General features: G+C 44.5%; 1 protein-coding gene across 1 annotated transcript in view; it reads left to right on the top strand.

Annotated features, from left to right (window-relative positions):
- Nucleotides 1–16,980, top strand: part of LOC124523478 (plexin-A4-like) — a 95,815-nt gene that overhangs the window by 48,841 nt on the left and 29,994 nt on the right. The gene's annotated exons all lie outside the window — the stretch shown is intronic.

Genomic DNA, 16,980 nt, shown 5'->3' with positions numbered 1-16,980 from the left:
TGACATCTTGTCGTGTGCTTATTGGTCATTTGTCATTGGTCATCTTCTTCAGAGAAATGTCATTGACCATTGGTCATTGGTCATCTCCTTTGGAGAAATGTCTCATCAAGTCATTTGCCCAATTTTATATTGGGTTCTTTGTTTTTTTGTTGTTGGATTGCAGGACTTCTTTCTGTATTCTAGATACTAGACCCGTACTAGATGTGTGATTTGCAAATATTTTATTCCAGTCTATAGGTTGTGTTTTTCAGTCTGTTTTTTAAAATACAGGTTCATTGAGATATAATTGATACGCCATATATTACATCTTTAAAGTGTATAATTTAATGAGGTTTGACATATGGAAACAGCTGTGAGATCATCGCCACAATCAAGATAATGAACAAACCTATCACCCCCAAAATTTCCTCATAACCCTTTGTAATTCCTCCTTCCTGCCCTTCCTCTATATGCCTGTTAATAATAATGCTCTAAACACCCTGCAGTTGACACTGAAGTATGATGGGAAGATACCTAATCTGGGACTCAGGAGACCAGACTCCTGGTACTCTTGCTCTGTTGTTGGTGGATGCATATTTTCAAACAGCCTGTCCACTTCCCTGGGCTTGCTGTCTGACCTGCACATGACAGGATCCTGCTATCGGTGGTTCTCATCCACCCCGGCTGCATATTAGAATAATCACTTGGGAGACAAATAACCATTGCTTTTTTTTTAAAGCAATGTTTTAATAATTATTTTATAGTTAATTTTTAAAAATTACTGATTTTTGAAAAATACTGATGTCTATCCCCCATCTTTTGAGTGAGAGTTTTTGGGGGTGGGATCTTGGTGTCTATGCTTTTTTTCCCCCCAGCTTATTTATTTCTTTTCAGACTGTGTGTGTGTGTGTGTGCAAGCAGGGTGGGGCAGAGAGAGAGAGAGAGAGAGAGAGAGAGAGAGAGAGAGAGGAGAGAGAGAATCCCAAGTAGGCTCCATGCTGTAAGCGGGAGCCCAGCGTGGGGCTCAGATCCCTCGACTGTGAGATCATGACCTGAGCACAAATCAAGAGTCATACATTTAACTGACTGAGCCACCCAGCTCCCCCTCTGTACTTTTTAAAAACCTCCCCCGGTGATTCTGATGTACAATAAGTTGAGATGATTTTCTTCTTATTCAAAATTCCATGGTTTGTATAGCACTTTGTATTTTTCATATTGATTTGCTTTCATGCTCCCCAAAACACCATAAGGTAGGTAAGCAAGATATGGCATTTTTAGAGACAAGGACACATATCTAGACAGTGGGTAATGGACTCGGGTAGATAGATGTAAGGTAAAGACTGCAAGATAGCACGTGTTTTCTGTTATTCCCCTCGATTGCTGTTAAATGAGATTATACCAGCATGCAAGTGTTTGACTTTGCCATTGTATCCAGAGATGACCAGATTCTCAGGACTAAATCTCTCTAATTCCTTAGGACATTGATATTTAAGGTAAAATGTCACCTTATTCTTTGCAATCGAGTCTGTTTTTATTTGGTTGATGAAAGAATGGTGATTGCTCTCCTAGACGCCCTTCATGGCCTTCACAGTAGCAAGGTATCCAGAGAACACACCTGTAACCTGAAGGTGTACTGGGTGAGTCAGTGAGATGTGTTCAGATGCTTTCAGCTGTTGGTACTTTCTTCTCTGCTCAGCCATGGTGGGCATATCGGCAATGTCTCCCCTCTTTGTCGGGAGAAGTCTGCAACAGTTGACGTCACTGTGAGTGGTGGGCAAGTAAGGACAAGGGGTGCTCTCCTTAACATGAAGTCCCCAGCAGGCTTCTGGTCCAGTGGCCAGGTTTGAGTCTTGTGAATGGTCAAAAATGTATTATTGGCAGAAGGGAAGGAGACCATGACGACTGGTTTAATCCAGTCTCGATTAACCACTGGGGCTGGTAATCACTGCCTGATTCTAATCATGACTGACCCCCTTCTGAGGTAGGGCCCCAGGTGGAGGATGAAACCCTGAATAAATTGGGGAATATACCAGTAGGAAAGAATCAGTGGGGTCAGTTGCCTCACTGGGGGAGCATATAATGGGGACCAGGAGGCTGGTGTTTTTGAGAACCATGTCATCTGTTTCTTGGAGAATTTTGATGGCCAGCTGTCATCTCTTCTTGGAGTGCACTTCCTGTGGAGCCACATAGTCATGTCTGGAGGCTATAACAGCTCTCTCTCTCTCTCTCTCTCTCTCTCTCTCTGGTTGGTATGAGATTAAAAGCCAACAGTTCTTTGCTGTTTTGCTTTGTACTCCAGGCTGACCATCCCGAGTTGGTTAACACCTTCTTTATTCAGACTCTTTAGATTACAGCCTTCTTGAGTTACATTTTTGTCAGAGGAAGAAACTGTGTCACTTGAGTGGGCTTCAATTCCCTGTTCTTTCAGCAGTGATTTAGGGACAACTTGCCCCTGTAAGGTGGCTTCTGCAGATATCTAGTGCTTTGTGCAGATGTCTTGTTACTAAATTAACTCTCAGAAGGTCGCCTTATCTCCTTGTTCCAGGGACTTCTTTCTATAGCCTCTGTGTTCAGACTCCATCAGCTACCTCTCAGCTCTGTTTGAAGATGTTGATTAGGTCAGGTGGGCGCCTTGTTGGAGGTTGAATCTGGCACCTGGGCAGTGTGCTGGCAGGTGGCATGGAGAGTCGTTTTGGGCATATACAAACATGACTGTGATGTGGTCGGGTGTCAATTCAGGTGGGAATGCGGGTCATTGGTTGGTTGCTGCATCGATCTTTCCAGGCTGAGCATTCTGCCTCATTGATTTTCACTGCCAACTGACTCTTGTTCATCTGTTCACTTGGAGATTACTTCATTTCTTTTCAGTTCATTTTTCTGTGCCCATTTGACATTCGGCCACATTGTATTGCCCTTACTTGCTGTAGGTGCTGATCACCCCTTTCCTAGGACAATCTCTGTGACCTTGGCAAAGGCCTCAGTTTCCTTATCTAGATAACTCCTGCCTAAAGAATCTAGAAGCTGGGGAGGAAACTGGGTATCTGAGAGAATAACCCCTGAGAGGTGGTGGTAAGACTCGTTTGTTAGGGAACTATGGCCTTGCTCAGACTTGGCATGGAGGGAGAACCCCCACTTGAGGAGGGTCACAGAGATCCCATGGCCCCAACTCTTAATTCTGCTGCCACTGCCTATAGCTCCAGCCATGCTGGCTCCCAAGAATGGGCTGTATCTTCCTTGTAACCTCAGCCCAAGTATGGATTTATAACTGTCCATTAATATCTAATAGCACAGCTGACATAAGGCTGGACATTTTAACAGGACTTTACTAAGGGTCTGGGGGTAATAAAAGGGAAATAAATAGAGTTACTATAACAAGTCAATAGAGTTACTATAACAATAACAAGTTATGGTTTATTTTGCTTCATCAGTGGATGAAACCCCAGTTTAACACCTATTGTGCCGCCATGGAGCACTGTCCATTTTTGACCCTTAGCTAGAGCCAACAGATGCCTTAATGTTTAGGCATAAAGACTGAGGCCCAAAGTATGGGCGTTCCCTCTCCTACCTGCAAAAAATGTGCCATCAGACCTAGTGACCATCTTACCTGGATGACTTACATCATGAATGTTCACTCTTCATGAGCCTAGCCTTACATGACAGATCAGGACAGAAGAGTCATTGTCCCTAAATAAAACAGCAGCCCCACACGGGCACCAGGAACACCTGCATTATAGGCAGTAAAGAAGTGAGGCATCCAGACAAGGTGCTTAGAATTGAACCAGCCCTTTGTGTGCGAGGGTGACAGGGCCTTTGGGTCTGGGAATAAGTTAGGAATGGATGAAGCAGAAAACCATACTTTGTTTGGATAGACTCATTTTATGCTTCTTCCTTTCTCTGTGTTTATTTTGTTTTCCCGTCGATTTCATGTAATCACAGAGAAAATTATGGCCGGCCTCTCTCAGCTGTACTAAGAGGAACCAGGGGGAGAGGGTTGTAACAGGTGTGCAGTGTTCTGCCAGGAGGTTAAAGGGAGGAGTGCAATGAACCCATGGGGCTCTGGTGATGGCGAACACAGTATGTTTGACAGTGGACCTTCAACAGAAAAGGGAAATCAGGGGACAGGGTCTCAATCACTTGTTCTAGCTGCTTCTCCTAACCTAGGGATTTTCTTAGCAGACCTACATCTTGAAAGCATTTTTTCCTTTTTCACTAAGTGAAGCAAATTAACTTAAATTTCTCAATCTACTTGACAGAAGTTTTATAAAGACTAAGTGAGAAAATAGATGTAAAAGTGTTTTCAGGCAGAGAAGCCAGCATACCAGCATTTCTCAAAGTATGTACCATGGAACAGTGTTCCTAGGGATAGTAATAGGGGTTAAGCAATAAAGGATTTCTTACTCAAACACATTTGGGAAATCCTGGTTAACAATCCTACAACAGGTATCTTTATCAAAGGACTTCTTGGGATATTTATGTATGTATGTATGTATGTACGTATTTATTTATTTATTTATTTATTTATAATTTTTTTTTTGAGACAGCAAGCATGGGGGAGGGCCAGAGAGAGATATTTGAAATCCAGAAAAGTATTTTTTGAAGGGGGAATCCTTTTTTTTTTTAAGTTAAAAACTGTCTTACCGCACATGCTAGAGTGTGGGTGAAACTTGAAGACATTTTACTAAGTGAACTAAGCCAGACACACAAAGACAAGTACTGTATGACTCTACTTAGATGAGGTCCCTAAAGTAGTCCAATTCATAGAGACAGAAAGCAGAAGGGTGGTTTTCAGGGGCTGCAGGGAGGGAGGTTTGGGAAGTTTGCAATTGATGGGGACAGGGTTTCAGCTGGGGAAGATGAAAAGTTCTGGAGATGGATGGTGGGGATGGTTGCACAATAATGTGAATGTAATTAATGCCACTGAAGTATACACTTAAAATGGTTAAAATAGTAAATTTTATGTAGCATACATATTACCGAATTTTTTTTAAAGTTGATATTACAAAAAATCTTGTCCTCAGTCTGAGTTCTTTTTTTATTTTTTGTTTTTTAATTTATTTTTTTTAAATTTACATTCAAGTTAGTTAACATATAGTGTCATAGTAATTTCAGGAATAGAATTTAGTGATTCATCACTTACGTATAATACCCAGTGCTCATCCCAACAGGTGTCCTCCTTAATGCCCCTTACCCATTTAGCCTATACCCCCACACAAAACCCCTCCAGCAATCCTTAGTTTATTCTCTGTATTTAAGAGTCTCTTATGGTTTGTCTCCCTCCCTGTTTTTATATTATTTTTTTCTTCCCTTCCTTTATGTTCATCTGTTTTGTGTCTTAAATTCCACATATGAGTGAAGTCAGATGATACTTGTCTTTCTCTTTTTTCACTTACATTAATACGCTCTAGTATTGATGCAACATCCATGTTGTTGCAAATGGCAAAATTTCATTCTTTTTGATCACTGAGTAATACATTGTTTATATATACCACATCTTCTTTATCCATTCATCAGTCGATGGACATTTGGGCTCTTTCCATGCTTTGACTATTGTTGATAGCGCTGCTATAAACATCCGGGTGCATGTGCCGCTTTAAAACAGCACACCTGTGTCCTTTGGATAAATACCTAGTAGCACAATTGCTGGGTCATAGGGTAGTTCTATTTATTTTTTGAGGAATCTCCATACTGTTTTCCAGAGTGGCTTCACCAGTTTGCATTCCCACCCGCAATGCAAAAAGATTCCTCTTTCTCTGCATCCTCGCCAACATCTGTTGTTGCTTGAGTTGTTAATTTTAGCCATTCTCACAGGTATGAGGTGGTATCTCATTGTAGTTTTAATTTGTATTTCCCCAATGATGAGTGATGTTGAGCATTCTTTCATGTGTCTATTAGCCATCTGGATGTCTTTTCTTAGAAAAGTGTCTGTTCATATCTTTTGCCCATTTCTTCACTGGATTTTTTTTTGGGGGGGTGTTGAGTTTGCTAAATTCTTGATAGATTTTGGATACTAACCCTTTATCTGATATGTCATTTGCAAATATATGCTCCCATTCTACTGGTTGCCTTTTAGTTTTGTTGATTGTTTCCTTTGCTATGCAGAAGCTTTTTATCTTGTTGAGATCCCAATAGTTCATTTTTGCTTTTGTTTCCCTTGCCTCTGGAGACAAGTCAAGTAAGAAGTTGCTGCAGCCGAGGTCAAAGAGGTTGTTGCCTGTTTTCTTCTCTGTTGCCTGTTTTCTTCTTTCTGTCTTATGTTTAGGTCTTTCATCCATGTTGAATTTATTTTTATTTATTATTTTTGTTTTATTTTGTAAGAAAGTGGTCCAGATTCATTCTTCTGCATATCCCTGTCCAGTTTTGCCAACACCATTTGCTAAAGAGACTGTAGAATCTATAGATCTGTAATCTGTAGAATCTTCAGAATTTTCCATTGGATATTCTTTCCTGCTTTGTCAAAGATTAGTTTTCCATACATTTGTGGGTCCATTTCTGGGTTCTCTGTTCTGTTCCATTGATCTATATGTATGTTTTTGTGCCAGTACCATACTATCTTGATTATAGCTTTGTAATACAGCTTGAAGTCTGGAATTGTGATGCCTCTGGCTTTGGTTTTCTTTTTCAGGATTGCTTTGACTATTTAGGATCTTTTCTGGTTCCATACAAATTTTAGGATTGTTTTTTCTAGCTCTGTGAAGAATGCCAGTCTGAGTCCTTTTGATTCAGACTCTGGCCTTTAGACCTTCGCTCGTTTGTGTAACTGAGTGCCCAGGATGCTCTTTATAACTTGAGTGAAGAGAGAGCTCTTTGCTAAGAAATATGTGACTGATGCCAATTATCCCTTGCGAGTTTTACTCTTTTCATATTATTAATTTTCATTGGAAATTTATGAAGTTTACAAATTAGCTTGTACTTCATAAACATTTGTAAGTTTCCTTCAGTAAAAGAGAAAGTTTGATGTGACAGTTCTATCACAAAAAGTAACTGTAAAATGCCAGCCCCTTAAGTGAAATATGTTTTATTTTTTATTGGCATCAACTTCTTCCAGTTGAGGTCATTGATACACCATCTGCATCACCAGGGAACTGTCAGAGCAGAGGGTCCTGATGACTAAGGGCCTTTCTGTAGGTCTAGGTTCAGGTCTTAGCCTCATTTTATATTTCATTATGAAGAATCAGTTTCTCGTCTAGGAAATAAGGATACCATTACCATCTTTTTGGGAGTGTTTAAATAAGGTGCCTTGTGCAGACCACACAGCTGGGTTCTGTGTCAACCACTCCTCTCCATGATTCCCTTTCACATCAATCTGGGCAGGACTGGCTCTGCAGATGATCTTGCCCTTGATGTCCCAAACAGAACTCTTGATTTCTTTGCTCCCCTGAAAAGTTTTCTCATAACAGTAACATGGCACTACTACCCACCCAGTTTAGTTGCTCAAGCCCAAATCAAGGAGGTGTTATGCATTTCCCTTCCTCCCTCCCCTCTCATTTCCATACTCACCAGCAATGCTGTTGGAGCAGGTTCTCTGTTTTCAACACTGGCACCTGAGCCTGGCCACTATCACCCCTCAGTGAACTACAGGTCTTCTGTTCCACCCACAAACCATTCTCCATCTAGCAGCCAGACTGAGTTTGTCAATGATAAACCTGACCTTGCTTAAAACCTTTTCATGTGAAATTCACATTTCTTCCCATAGCTTTTATTTTTTTAATGTTTATTTATTTTGAGAGAGAGATTGAGTGCAAGCAAGGGAGGGACAGCGAGAGAGGAAGAGAGAGAATCCCAAACAGGCTTCGCACTGTCAGCACAGAGCTCAACATGGGGCTGAAACTCACAAACCAGGAGATCATGACCTGAGCTGAAACCAAGAGTCAGTCACTTAACCGACTGAGTCACCCAGGTGCCCCTCCCAGAGTTTTAGATGTCCTCTGCCATTTACCCCCTGCCTTCCTCTCTGACCCCATTACTCACACTTCTCTGCTCATCAGTGCCTTCCAGACCCTCAGTCTTCTGCCTTTTTCTTGCTAAGCCTGCCCCTCCTCAGAATTTTTCCCTTCACTTTCCTTTGGCCTAGAATGCCCCTTCCCCAAATCTTGGCATAGCTGACTCCTCTTTGTTATTTATTTAGCTCCTTTGTAAGCATCACCTCAGAGAGACCTCCACTGGTCACTCCAGTTGGGGACTTTGCCCCCTACCCCACAGCTACTCTGTATCAAATGGCCATGCCTTCTATTTTTTAAAGTCTTAACACTATCTGAAAATAATTATGTTTTCTTATTCATTGTTTGTATTCTCCCTATTAAGTGTAAGCTCTGACATCAAAGACTTTTGTCTTACTCATTGTGTACTCTTAGTACCTGGGTTCCTGGTAGGAGCCAAGTAAGTGTTGTTGAACCAATGCATAAAGGGACTTGGGTCATCTTCCCTGCTTGGCCATTTCATATCATCCTTTGGCCACCCAAGCCTTGTCCACTTGTGTCATTTCCCTGGGATGAAGGAAAGGGGTCTCGTCTCTCCTTCACATGCAAGATATTGAGGCCTATCAAGATGATGGCACTCCAAAACAGTTCAGTTTTTATATTCCAATAGGCTAGAAGGACTTCCTTCCCTCCCATTTAACAACCACACATGAGTCAGCGGCCTCCTAGACTCACCTGCCCTCCTACTTTTGATATAGAAACGTCAGTGATGACCTCTAATGGGTGACTTTGGGGTTTACGGAGAAGTATTGGATCTGTCAGAAGACTTGAGTTGTAGACATAGGAAGAGCATGGCTTTGGGCAAATTAATGATATTCTCTGAGTCTCTGTGTCCCCATCTGGACATTAACAATCATTGGATAGGGATGGATATATATTTTTGGAGTCATGAGTGTTTATTTCATATGAAGGAGCTTATGGAAGGCAAGGTTTACACACAAATGAGAGGTAGTGGGGGTGGAATCTCAGGCCATGTAAGAGGAGGAGGTGGGTGGAGCTGGCAGGTATTTTCCTCTCTGTGGAGCACTTCATGTTTCCGTCCACTGGGCAATGTGCAGAACAGACTCATAAAAGCTATGAGTCTACTTAAAGGCCTCCTGGGTTTTGCAGTGGATTCAACGCTGTATCACACCTTGGATCCATCTCCTGGCCTCTTGTGCCACCAGTGATACAGCTTCTGAGCAGGTCCTGAAAGTGGGTGTCAGCAGTATCCAACATGAATCTTCCTCTGCCTGGCCTTGCCGTGGGCCCTCCACCAATATGCCCCACCTGTATTCTTTCGCCTGGAGGAGAAGGGCACAACTAATTCACAGGGGTGCTCTGGGAGGGAACCAGTCCTGTCAGGGGTGAGGGCAAGAGAGCCTGGCATTGATGTTGGGGCAGAGGTTGACTTGTCGAGGACCATGTTCTGTTGCTACTTTATGGTGATGGACACCTTGGAGAATGACATCTGAGGGTCTTCACCATTCTGTGACTTGCTTGTGAAAGGGTGGTGGGATGGGGGTAAAGATTTCCTACTCCTTGCCTCATATGTTTCTGGTATAAATACAGAAGTAGGGTGAGGTCTCAGCAGAGTGGGGCAGGCAGGGGAGAAGGAGTTGGGAGATGGGAATGTGTTCATTACTTGAGAATTGTTGCCAGAAAGCACACATGTCTCCTTAGTCATTTGATTCATAGGTGTGTTCCCAGCAGGTAGGAGGAACAGTATGACTTGGTGGCACAAATCCCCACTGTTGGGGACCCAATACCGTAAAGCACACAGAAATAAGCAGTAGGTGAGCCAAGAACAAGCATCTTAATAGGAATAGCATACTATACTAACATTACTTGATCAATACTAAATACTTCAAAAATTCAGTGTTGTCATGGTGATGGGAATTATTTCCAAACCTGAAGATATAAGACCTATTCTGCTACCTCCTTGCTTACTTCCAGGTAGCGGTGTCTGGCCCCAGAACTTTGTTGCAATCATTCTGAACACTTTTTTTTTTTTTTAAGGAGCGAATATAGCTCTGTTCAGCTTCCGGCTGCAAGGGAGATTTCTGCCAAGATTTGTGGCACGCAGCTGAAATATGTTTTGTATTTTATGAGCTTTGGCTCATCGTGGAATTAAATAGCACTAATTACATGAATATAGACCAGCAAGGGAGACAACTGTTCACTTCCTGATTTTTCCTGGAATTGAAAAAGAAAGGGAGGAGGTAGAAGGACAATGATGGGACTGGGAAGAGAACCCTCCTACTAGACACTAGATGACAACAGAAGTACTGTCATTTGGCCCAAATGTGCCCCAAATAGGCTGCTCCTTCACAGTGCCACTCTTTGGTGGAAATACTGGCCTCCTTATATGAAGATTGTGTGGGTGGGAAGGGCGGTGGCCCTGATGCGGGCAGCAGTCACAGGGCCTGGGGTCCGTGGGGGGACATTTGGGGAGCCAGGTGCTAACTGGGGGAAATGCTGAGGCCCAAGGATCTGAGAGCAATGGGCTCCCAGCTGGGATCCCCAGCACCCTGTATTTAGCATCCTTTCCAAACCTCTTAACCTTTTTCAGCTAGAAAAGTCGAGTTAGAGAGTTCACACTTGTCTAAGGAAGGGAATTTTCATTCCTTGTTAACATTTATTTTCTTACTAGTGAAAGGGAAGGAAATGGGCAAAATCACTCTATCACGGATGTAAGTTAAACCCTTGGGTTGGGGTTGGGGGGGTGCTTCAGAGTCTAGAGGACTCCTGCTGGCTTTTCACTCAACTGTTGTGGGTGGGGATCCCCAGAGGCCAGAAGAAGTGAAGGCCCCTCCCTGAAGGGCTAGTTTGCTCACTTGGACCTGGCTCTGTGAGATGGGCCAGAACCTGAGCTGACAAAGTACGCCCCGCTCCAGCCTTCCTTATTACAAGAGAGAAAATGGCTCAAGGCGGGTGATTTAGGGCCACTTGACAGATGAGTGCTCCGCGTTCTCGAAGGGCAGGCAGTGCAATCCGACCGTGGCAGGCTCTCCCAAGGCGCTCCACAATTTAGATTTAGGCTGCTAGAAAGCCAGTTTAAGCAAAGATGCAAAGAGCCTCAATAGAGAAACTTCAATGCCAGCCTTTTGTTTTCCAGTCAACACCCTCCCACCCCCTACCCTGGGTGTTGTAATCGTCACCATTATGTGGTTCTGTGGCACGTGCCATCTGTGGAACCTTTCCCAACACAAGTGATGGCCTGTATCCCAGGAGGCCTAAATGCCTTACTCTCACTTCGAAATTTAGCCCAAGAAGGAACTTGGTGATGTCTCTTGCCTTATCACTCTATTTCCCAAAACACTATTTTACAGATGGAGAAACTAAGGCATTAAGAAAGAAGGGCAGCCACTGAGCAGGACTGTGACCAGTTGGGATTACCATTCCTGACTTCTTAGCATCCTTGCCATGGTGACTCAGAGAAAGGAGGCTTTTGTGGGTGACTTTGGGTGACACATTAACCATGACCCAATGTGGGCTAAGAAGATCCTGCTTCTTCCCTTGACCACGAGAGGAGAGGAGGGTATGGAGAGGAGGAGCTCACTGGGGTGAAGCCATGTGATATGGTTTTGCTTGCTGCTGCCACACTGGGAGTCCAGGCAGAGGGGATGTCAGGGCTGAGGGAAATGTGGCTGGAAGAGCTGTAGTGAGCCTTGTCTCCAGATGAAAATCAGTCAGCTAAGCAAGCCTTCAATCTGCTTCCCCCCAGGCCACATGTATGTGAATGGCTGCATGGAGCATTGACTGTCCCCAGCCTGTGATGGACCCCCAGTCCCATCTCTGTGATCTGAGTGTCCAACCAGATCTTGGAGCGGCAAAAGTGACAGCAAATGCCCTTTTGCTATAGCTTTCGGGTGTCATGAGCACCTTTGCATGATGTCCCTCCATTTCTATACATCCAGAAGGAATAGGCACCCTCAGAATACTGAGAGCCAGCCCCCTGGGTAGGGCATTTCTCATGGGCTGGGCCCAGGGTTGGGGTGGGAGAGAGTGACCACATTGATGCCAAGTCCAGCTGGGGCATCTGACCCTGAATTCCTGGCCAGCCTGTTTCTTTAAATGAGACACTGGAAAGTTTATGATTCTGTCCTCCCAGCCCAGACTGCTATTGAGAATGTTGTGTTTTTAAAGCCTCACAGCCAGACTTGGAGTAAAGAGAGTCATTGCTTAGCGACTCCCCCACCCGGAGCACAGTGCCTGGAATATAAAAGGCTGCTGCGATGTAATAATAAGAGTTCCATCTTGAGCTGCCTGGGCTCGCTGAAGCTCCCACTCAGCTCTGCTGGGAACGGCAGACTTGGCCAGAGAAAGGTGGTTTTGTCCCTGGGGGGCTCCCTCAAGGCCAAGGACAAGGAGGCCTGGGGGAGGGGAAACCATAGATGGGGACCTCAGGGGTCCAGAGACGACCTAATCTCTGAATGGGGGCGGCTCACAGACTCACCCTCCTGCAGAGGCTTCTTCCAGGCTGGTTCCAAAGGCTCTGTCCATGGTAATCACATTTCACCAGCCCCCTTCAATAAACTGGGAAGTAAGGATTAAGAGAGCCCTGAGCAGCTTGAGCTTGGTGCTGAATTTCCTGGGGACCCGGGCTGGTTGCCTGGAGGCACAGGGACTCTAGGTCTGTGCCTGGCTCCCCATTCCTCTCTCTTCCCCGTGCCTGATGGGGCCTCCAGCCCTTCCCCCAACCACCAATGTCACATTTCTCCTTGTTCAAAAGAACAGAAGCAGAGCAGAGGGAAAACAGGCTGGAGGGATTGACTCCTGGGCTCCTGACCTGCCCTAGCTGTTGTTGCATTCTGGTTTTTGCTGGGTTATGGCCACGCTGAACTTTCAGAGTCCTGCATGCACATATGACTGTCCGATGACAGTGCTGTGACCTTCTCTTGGAACAACAGTTGCTTTGACTTGATTTTTCCCCCTAGCGGTAGTAATGGATTGCACTGCAACATTCACACCCTCAGGCACTTTTCCATTTATGAATGTGGCACTCATTTCTGAGATGGCGATGGGGAGGGGGGCAATGAACACATGCTGCACGCACATCACAGGCTTTGGGGACAGCCATTGCATGACTAGACTACAGATGTCACATGTAAATGATTCTTGAGAAAAATAAAATAACAATTCATGGCTCCCACTTAGAGAAACTAAGAGTTTAATGTGAGAAAAGCAGACACACACAAAAATACTTACTGAGGATGTTCTTCTGAGCACATAGATTATAAACTAGAGTAGGAATCTAATAAAGGCATTTGTCCATTTTGCTAATTTGGATCAATGGATGTCTAGTGTTTCTTGAATTAAATAGAAAGGAGACCTGTGCTGTGTCCCCAGCCCTCTCTCTGCCCTCAGCTGCACACACATAATGCCTCCCTAGTTCCCAAACTTTGGGAGGGCCACTGAGGAACATGAAGATATTTCTTCCTTGTAGGCATTGGCATGGTCATCTTGTACCCATCTAGGCACAGATGCTTGAAATCTGGCTTTAGGAACAAGGAGGGGGCTGCTGGCGTTTAAAGGCCCCCCCCCCCGCCAGGGGCAGCCTTATATGCTACAAGAATCAGAGCCCCTACAGCACCCAGGCTGGGGTTTGAATCATGGCTCTGATATGCTGGCTCTTTCTGCCTGTGTTAGTCAGGGTTGTGCCTACAGCTGTCACACAGAAATCTACCATTTCAGAGCCTTGTTCCAGTAAAGGTTTCTTTCCTGCCTTGGTGGATGGGTCCTTCCACCTCTAGGCTCCATAATCCTGTAGAGCCTCAGAATCCTCTTTTTCCAACTGGTGAAAGGCTCTGTAGGGAAGACATATCTATTTCTTAACTGCTTTGGTGCAGAGGTGGAACCGTGACAATTCTTCACTATTCACAGGGTCACACCTGGATACTGTGTGAAAATGTAGAGGCTGGGAGAGGTGGCTGGTGGCCCCCTCTTACCAACAACTTCACACAGTCAGCCGCATGGATGGAGAAGCACACATTTTTGGTGGATCATTAGCTTTCTGTCCTCCAGCCTTGTCTCAACAAGAAATGAATTACATAAAGTGGGGCACTGTAGAGGAGGCTAAGGGAAATGAGTTTCCTGGTTCCTAGCAGGGGCTGGTCAATGGAGCTCTGCAGAACTTACTAGTGACTGGAGATGACCTCAAAGGGGGACTGCTAGAGGGTCCTGTAGGAGACCCTCAGCCACCTGAGGACAGGGGTACGGTCTTCTGCTTTGGAGTGTCTGTACCCCTTGCAGCCAGCTCAGAACGCCTCGCATGGTACATGCTCAATCAACATTCATTGGCTGAATGAAAGAATGGGTGCTGATTCTAGCAACTATGTCTCCTGCCTCGTCTAAGTTTTCCTCGATGCAAGTTTGTCTTAAGGCCCAGCTCCTTCTCCTCAACAGGGTCTGTGCTAATTTTCTCAGCTGAATAAGTGGTGGTTCTCAAAGTCTAGTTCGTGGACACAGGGCAACTTGTTATGATATTCCAGCTGGTGGACTGACAGTTCTCGTTGTAAATCATGTACGAAAGATGTAGTTTTCCTGATGCATTTGAAGTCATGCTTTAAGCAGATAAAACTGAGTATTATAAGTGGTTCTAAGCCCTAGATTAGAGCAAGGGAAACCCAACATTTTGCGTTTGGTCACTGTTTGAGCTAAGTGGCCCAGCACCAAGATTCATTTTGAACTTCAGCTGTAGGTGATCCCAGCTGCCACTTCATACATACTGCTGTGGAGTAGTCATTCATTCATTCATTCATTCATTCATTCACTCAGCATTCATTTATTTATCCATTCATTCATGTGTTCTCAAACATGGATTACATACCTACCATGTATTAGGTTCTAGTCTTGGACCTGGAGAGGATAATGGTGAAAAATACATAATTTCTGACTTCTAGGAGCTCATATTTTTGGAGAGGGGACAACATATATGGGCAAATACAACATAATTTGTAAAGTGTGAGACTCTGGTGGGAACTGATTCCTGTTTTAACATATCACAGGGGCATCCTATGCATTGCCAGGGTCAGAGCTGGCTTCTTTGAAGATGAGATCCTAGGTGAGGGGGGGTTGAAGGGTGGGGATTCGGGGGGTATAAACCACCTATGAAGAAGACACAGAGGCATGGCCAGGTGGAGAACACCCCAAGAGACCTGCCAGCACAGCCCTCTAAGCAAACACCCAGCAGAGAGAGGAGCATTGTGTTTGAATATGAAAGTCAGCACACACATACATGCACACAAACCTTCCCACACCCAAATCTTACCTGAGATAAAGCCCCACTATTTGCAAAATTCTAGATTATCTCTGTGGCCAGTGGGACATGGAGATATCTTTGGCATGCTTTCCTTTTCCTGTGAAAGAATAGTCTATTAGAGAGGATGTGGTAAGAGACACTGTCGTCTTCTGGCTAGAAGGCTGGATTTTTCTGTATATGGGTTAGGATTCTTTCATTAACAAATTCCAGAACCCACACTGGCTTGTGCAAAAGGGAAATTTTGGCTCGTGCAACTGGAAAGTGTAAGCATAGAGCTGGCTTCAGCATGCTTGATCTAGACATCTGTGTGATGTCACCAGGCCCCGAGATCCAGTAGTTTCCAGTGGCTCAGCTCTGCTCTTCTCCATGCTTTGGCTTCCTTCTCTTCAGGCTCCCCTTCCCATCTTTCACCCCCATGGTTATAAGATGGTGCCTGCAGTTCTCAGGCTCACACCTCTCCAAGGTCACATCCATGGAGACCTAGAACTTTTCCCTCAGGCCGTGATCTCTCAGAGATTCTGATCAGACCAGGTGCCATGCCTGAACCAATCACTGAGACTCCCTGCCCTGCCCTGCCCCCTGCCAGCAGCTCTGTGCTGATTGGCTTGGGCCCAAGTCATGTGTTCCCCCTTGAACCAGGGGTGGTGACCACTCCCCCAGAAGCTTTTGGGCTGAAAGAGGGTGAAGAGGTGGGTCCCTAGGGGGTAAGTGAATAGGAGCAAAATAACAGATATCCACTATCTCTAATGGTGTCTTTCAAAACTCTTTTTGATCATGACTGCATTAGTCAGGGTTCTTCAAAGAAACAGAATCTGTGTGTGTGTGTGTGTGTGTGTGTGTGTGTGTGTGTGTGTAGAGAGAGAGAGATTTTAAGGAATCCTACAATTATAGAGTCTCCAAGTCTAAAATATACAGGGGTAGGCCTGCAAACTGGAAACACAGAGGAGAGCCACATAAGCCCACAGACTAGAGACTCAGCAGAAAGCCAAACGCTATCTGCTGGCAGAATTCCCTCTTGCTCAGAGAGGCCAGTCTTCAACTAAATAGATGCCCACTTTATAGGGGGGAGTGTGTATCACCCCAAGTCCACTGATTTAAATATTAATTTCATCAACAGGGACGCCTGGGTGGCTCAGTCGGTTAGGCATCTGGCTTCAGCTCAGGTCATGATCTCACAGTTCGTGAGTTTCAAGCCTGGAGTTGGGCTCTGTGATGACAGCTGGAGCCTGGAGTCTGCTTTGGATTCTGTGTCTCCCTCTCTCTGCCCCTCCCCCGTTTGCTCTCTGTCTGTCTCTCAAAAATAAATAAACATTAAAAATTTTTTAAATATTAATTTCATCTGAAAACATCCTCACAGAGACATCCAGAATAATGTTTTCCTGTGTACCTGGGTACCGTAGCCCAGCCAAGTTGACCTATAAAATTAACCATCTGAGTGACTAACAGGAAGAAATACATTCACATCACATTCAATGCATACATATATATGGCTGAAACAAGAGTCTCACTAAATAGTGGTTACCCTTCCTAAAAGTGGCATAGTCTTATTTTTCTCTTCTACTTTATTTTATAAAAAATCTCGTGTGACTCACTCAATTGGTTTCTGGGTTCACGGTATGTTGTAGAGATGGTCTTTTGAAACATCATCCTAGAATATGTCTTCAGAATGTTCTGTTATCCCATTGCAAAGGTCCTGTGGACAACTGAAGAGCTTTCCAAACCCCAGCATGACTTTGTGTTGCCTCAGCCCAGACCTGACTTGTATCTGCTCATGCCTCAGTT

This window comes from Lynx rufus, unplaced genomic scaffold (genome assembly GCF_022079265.1).
Source record: "Lynx rufus isolate CCGP_SWC_20201006 ecotype Redwood Valley unplaced genomic scaffold, mLynRuf1.p SCAF_4, whole genome shotgun sequence".
Lineage (NCBI taxonomy): Eukaryota > Metazoa > Chordata > Mammalia > Carnivora > Felidae > Lynx > Lynx rufus.
This window is presented reverse-complemented; position numbering and strand designations above follow the sequence as displayed.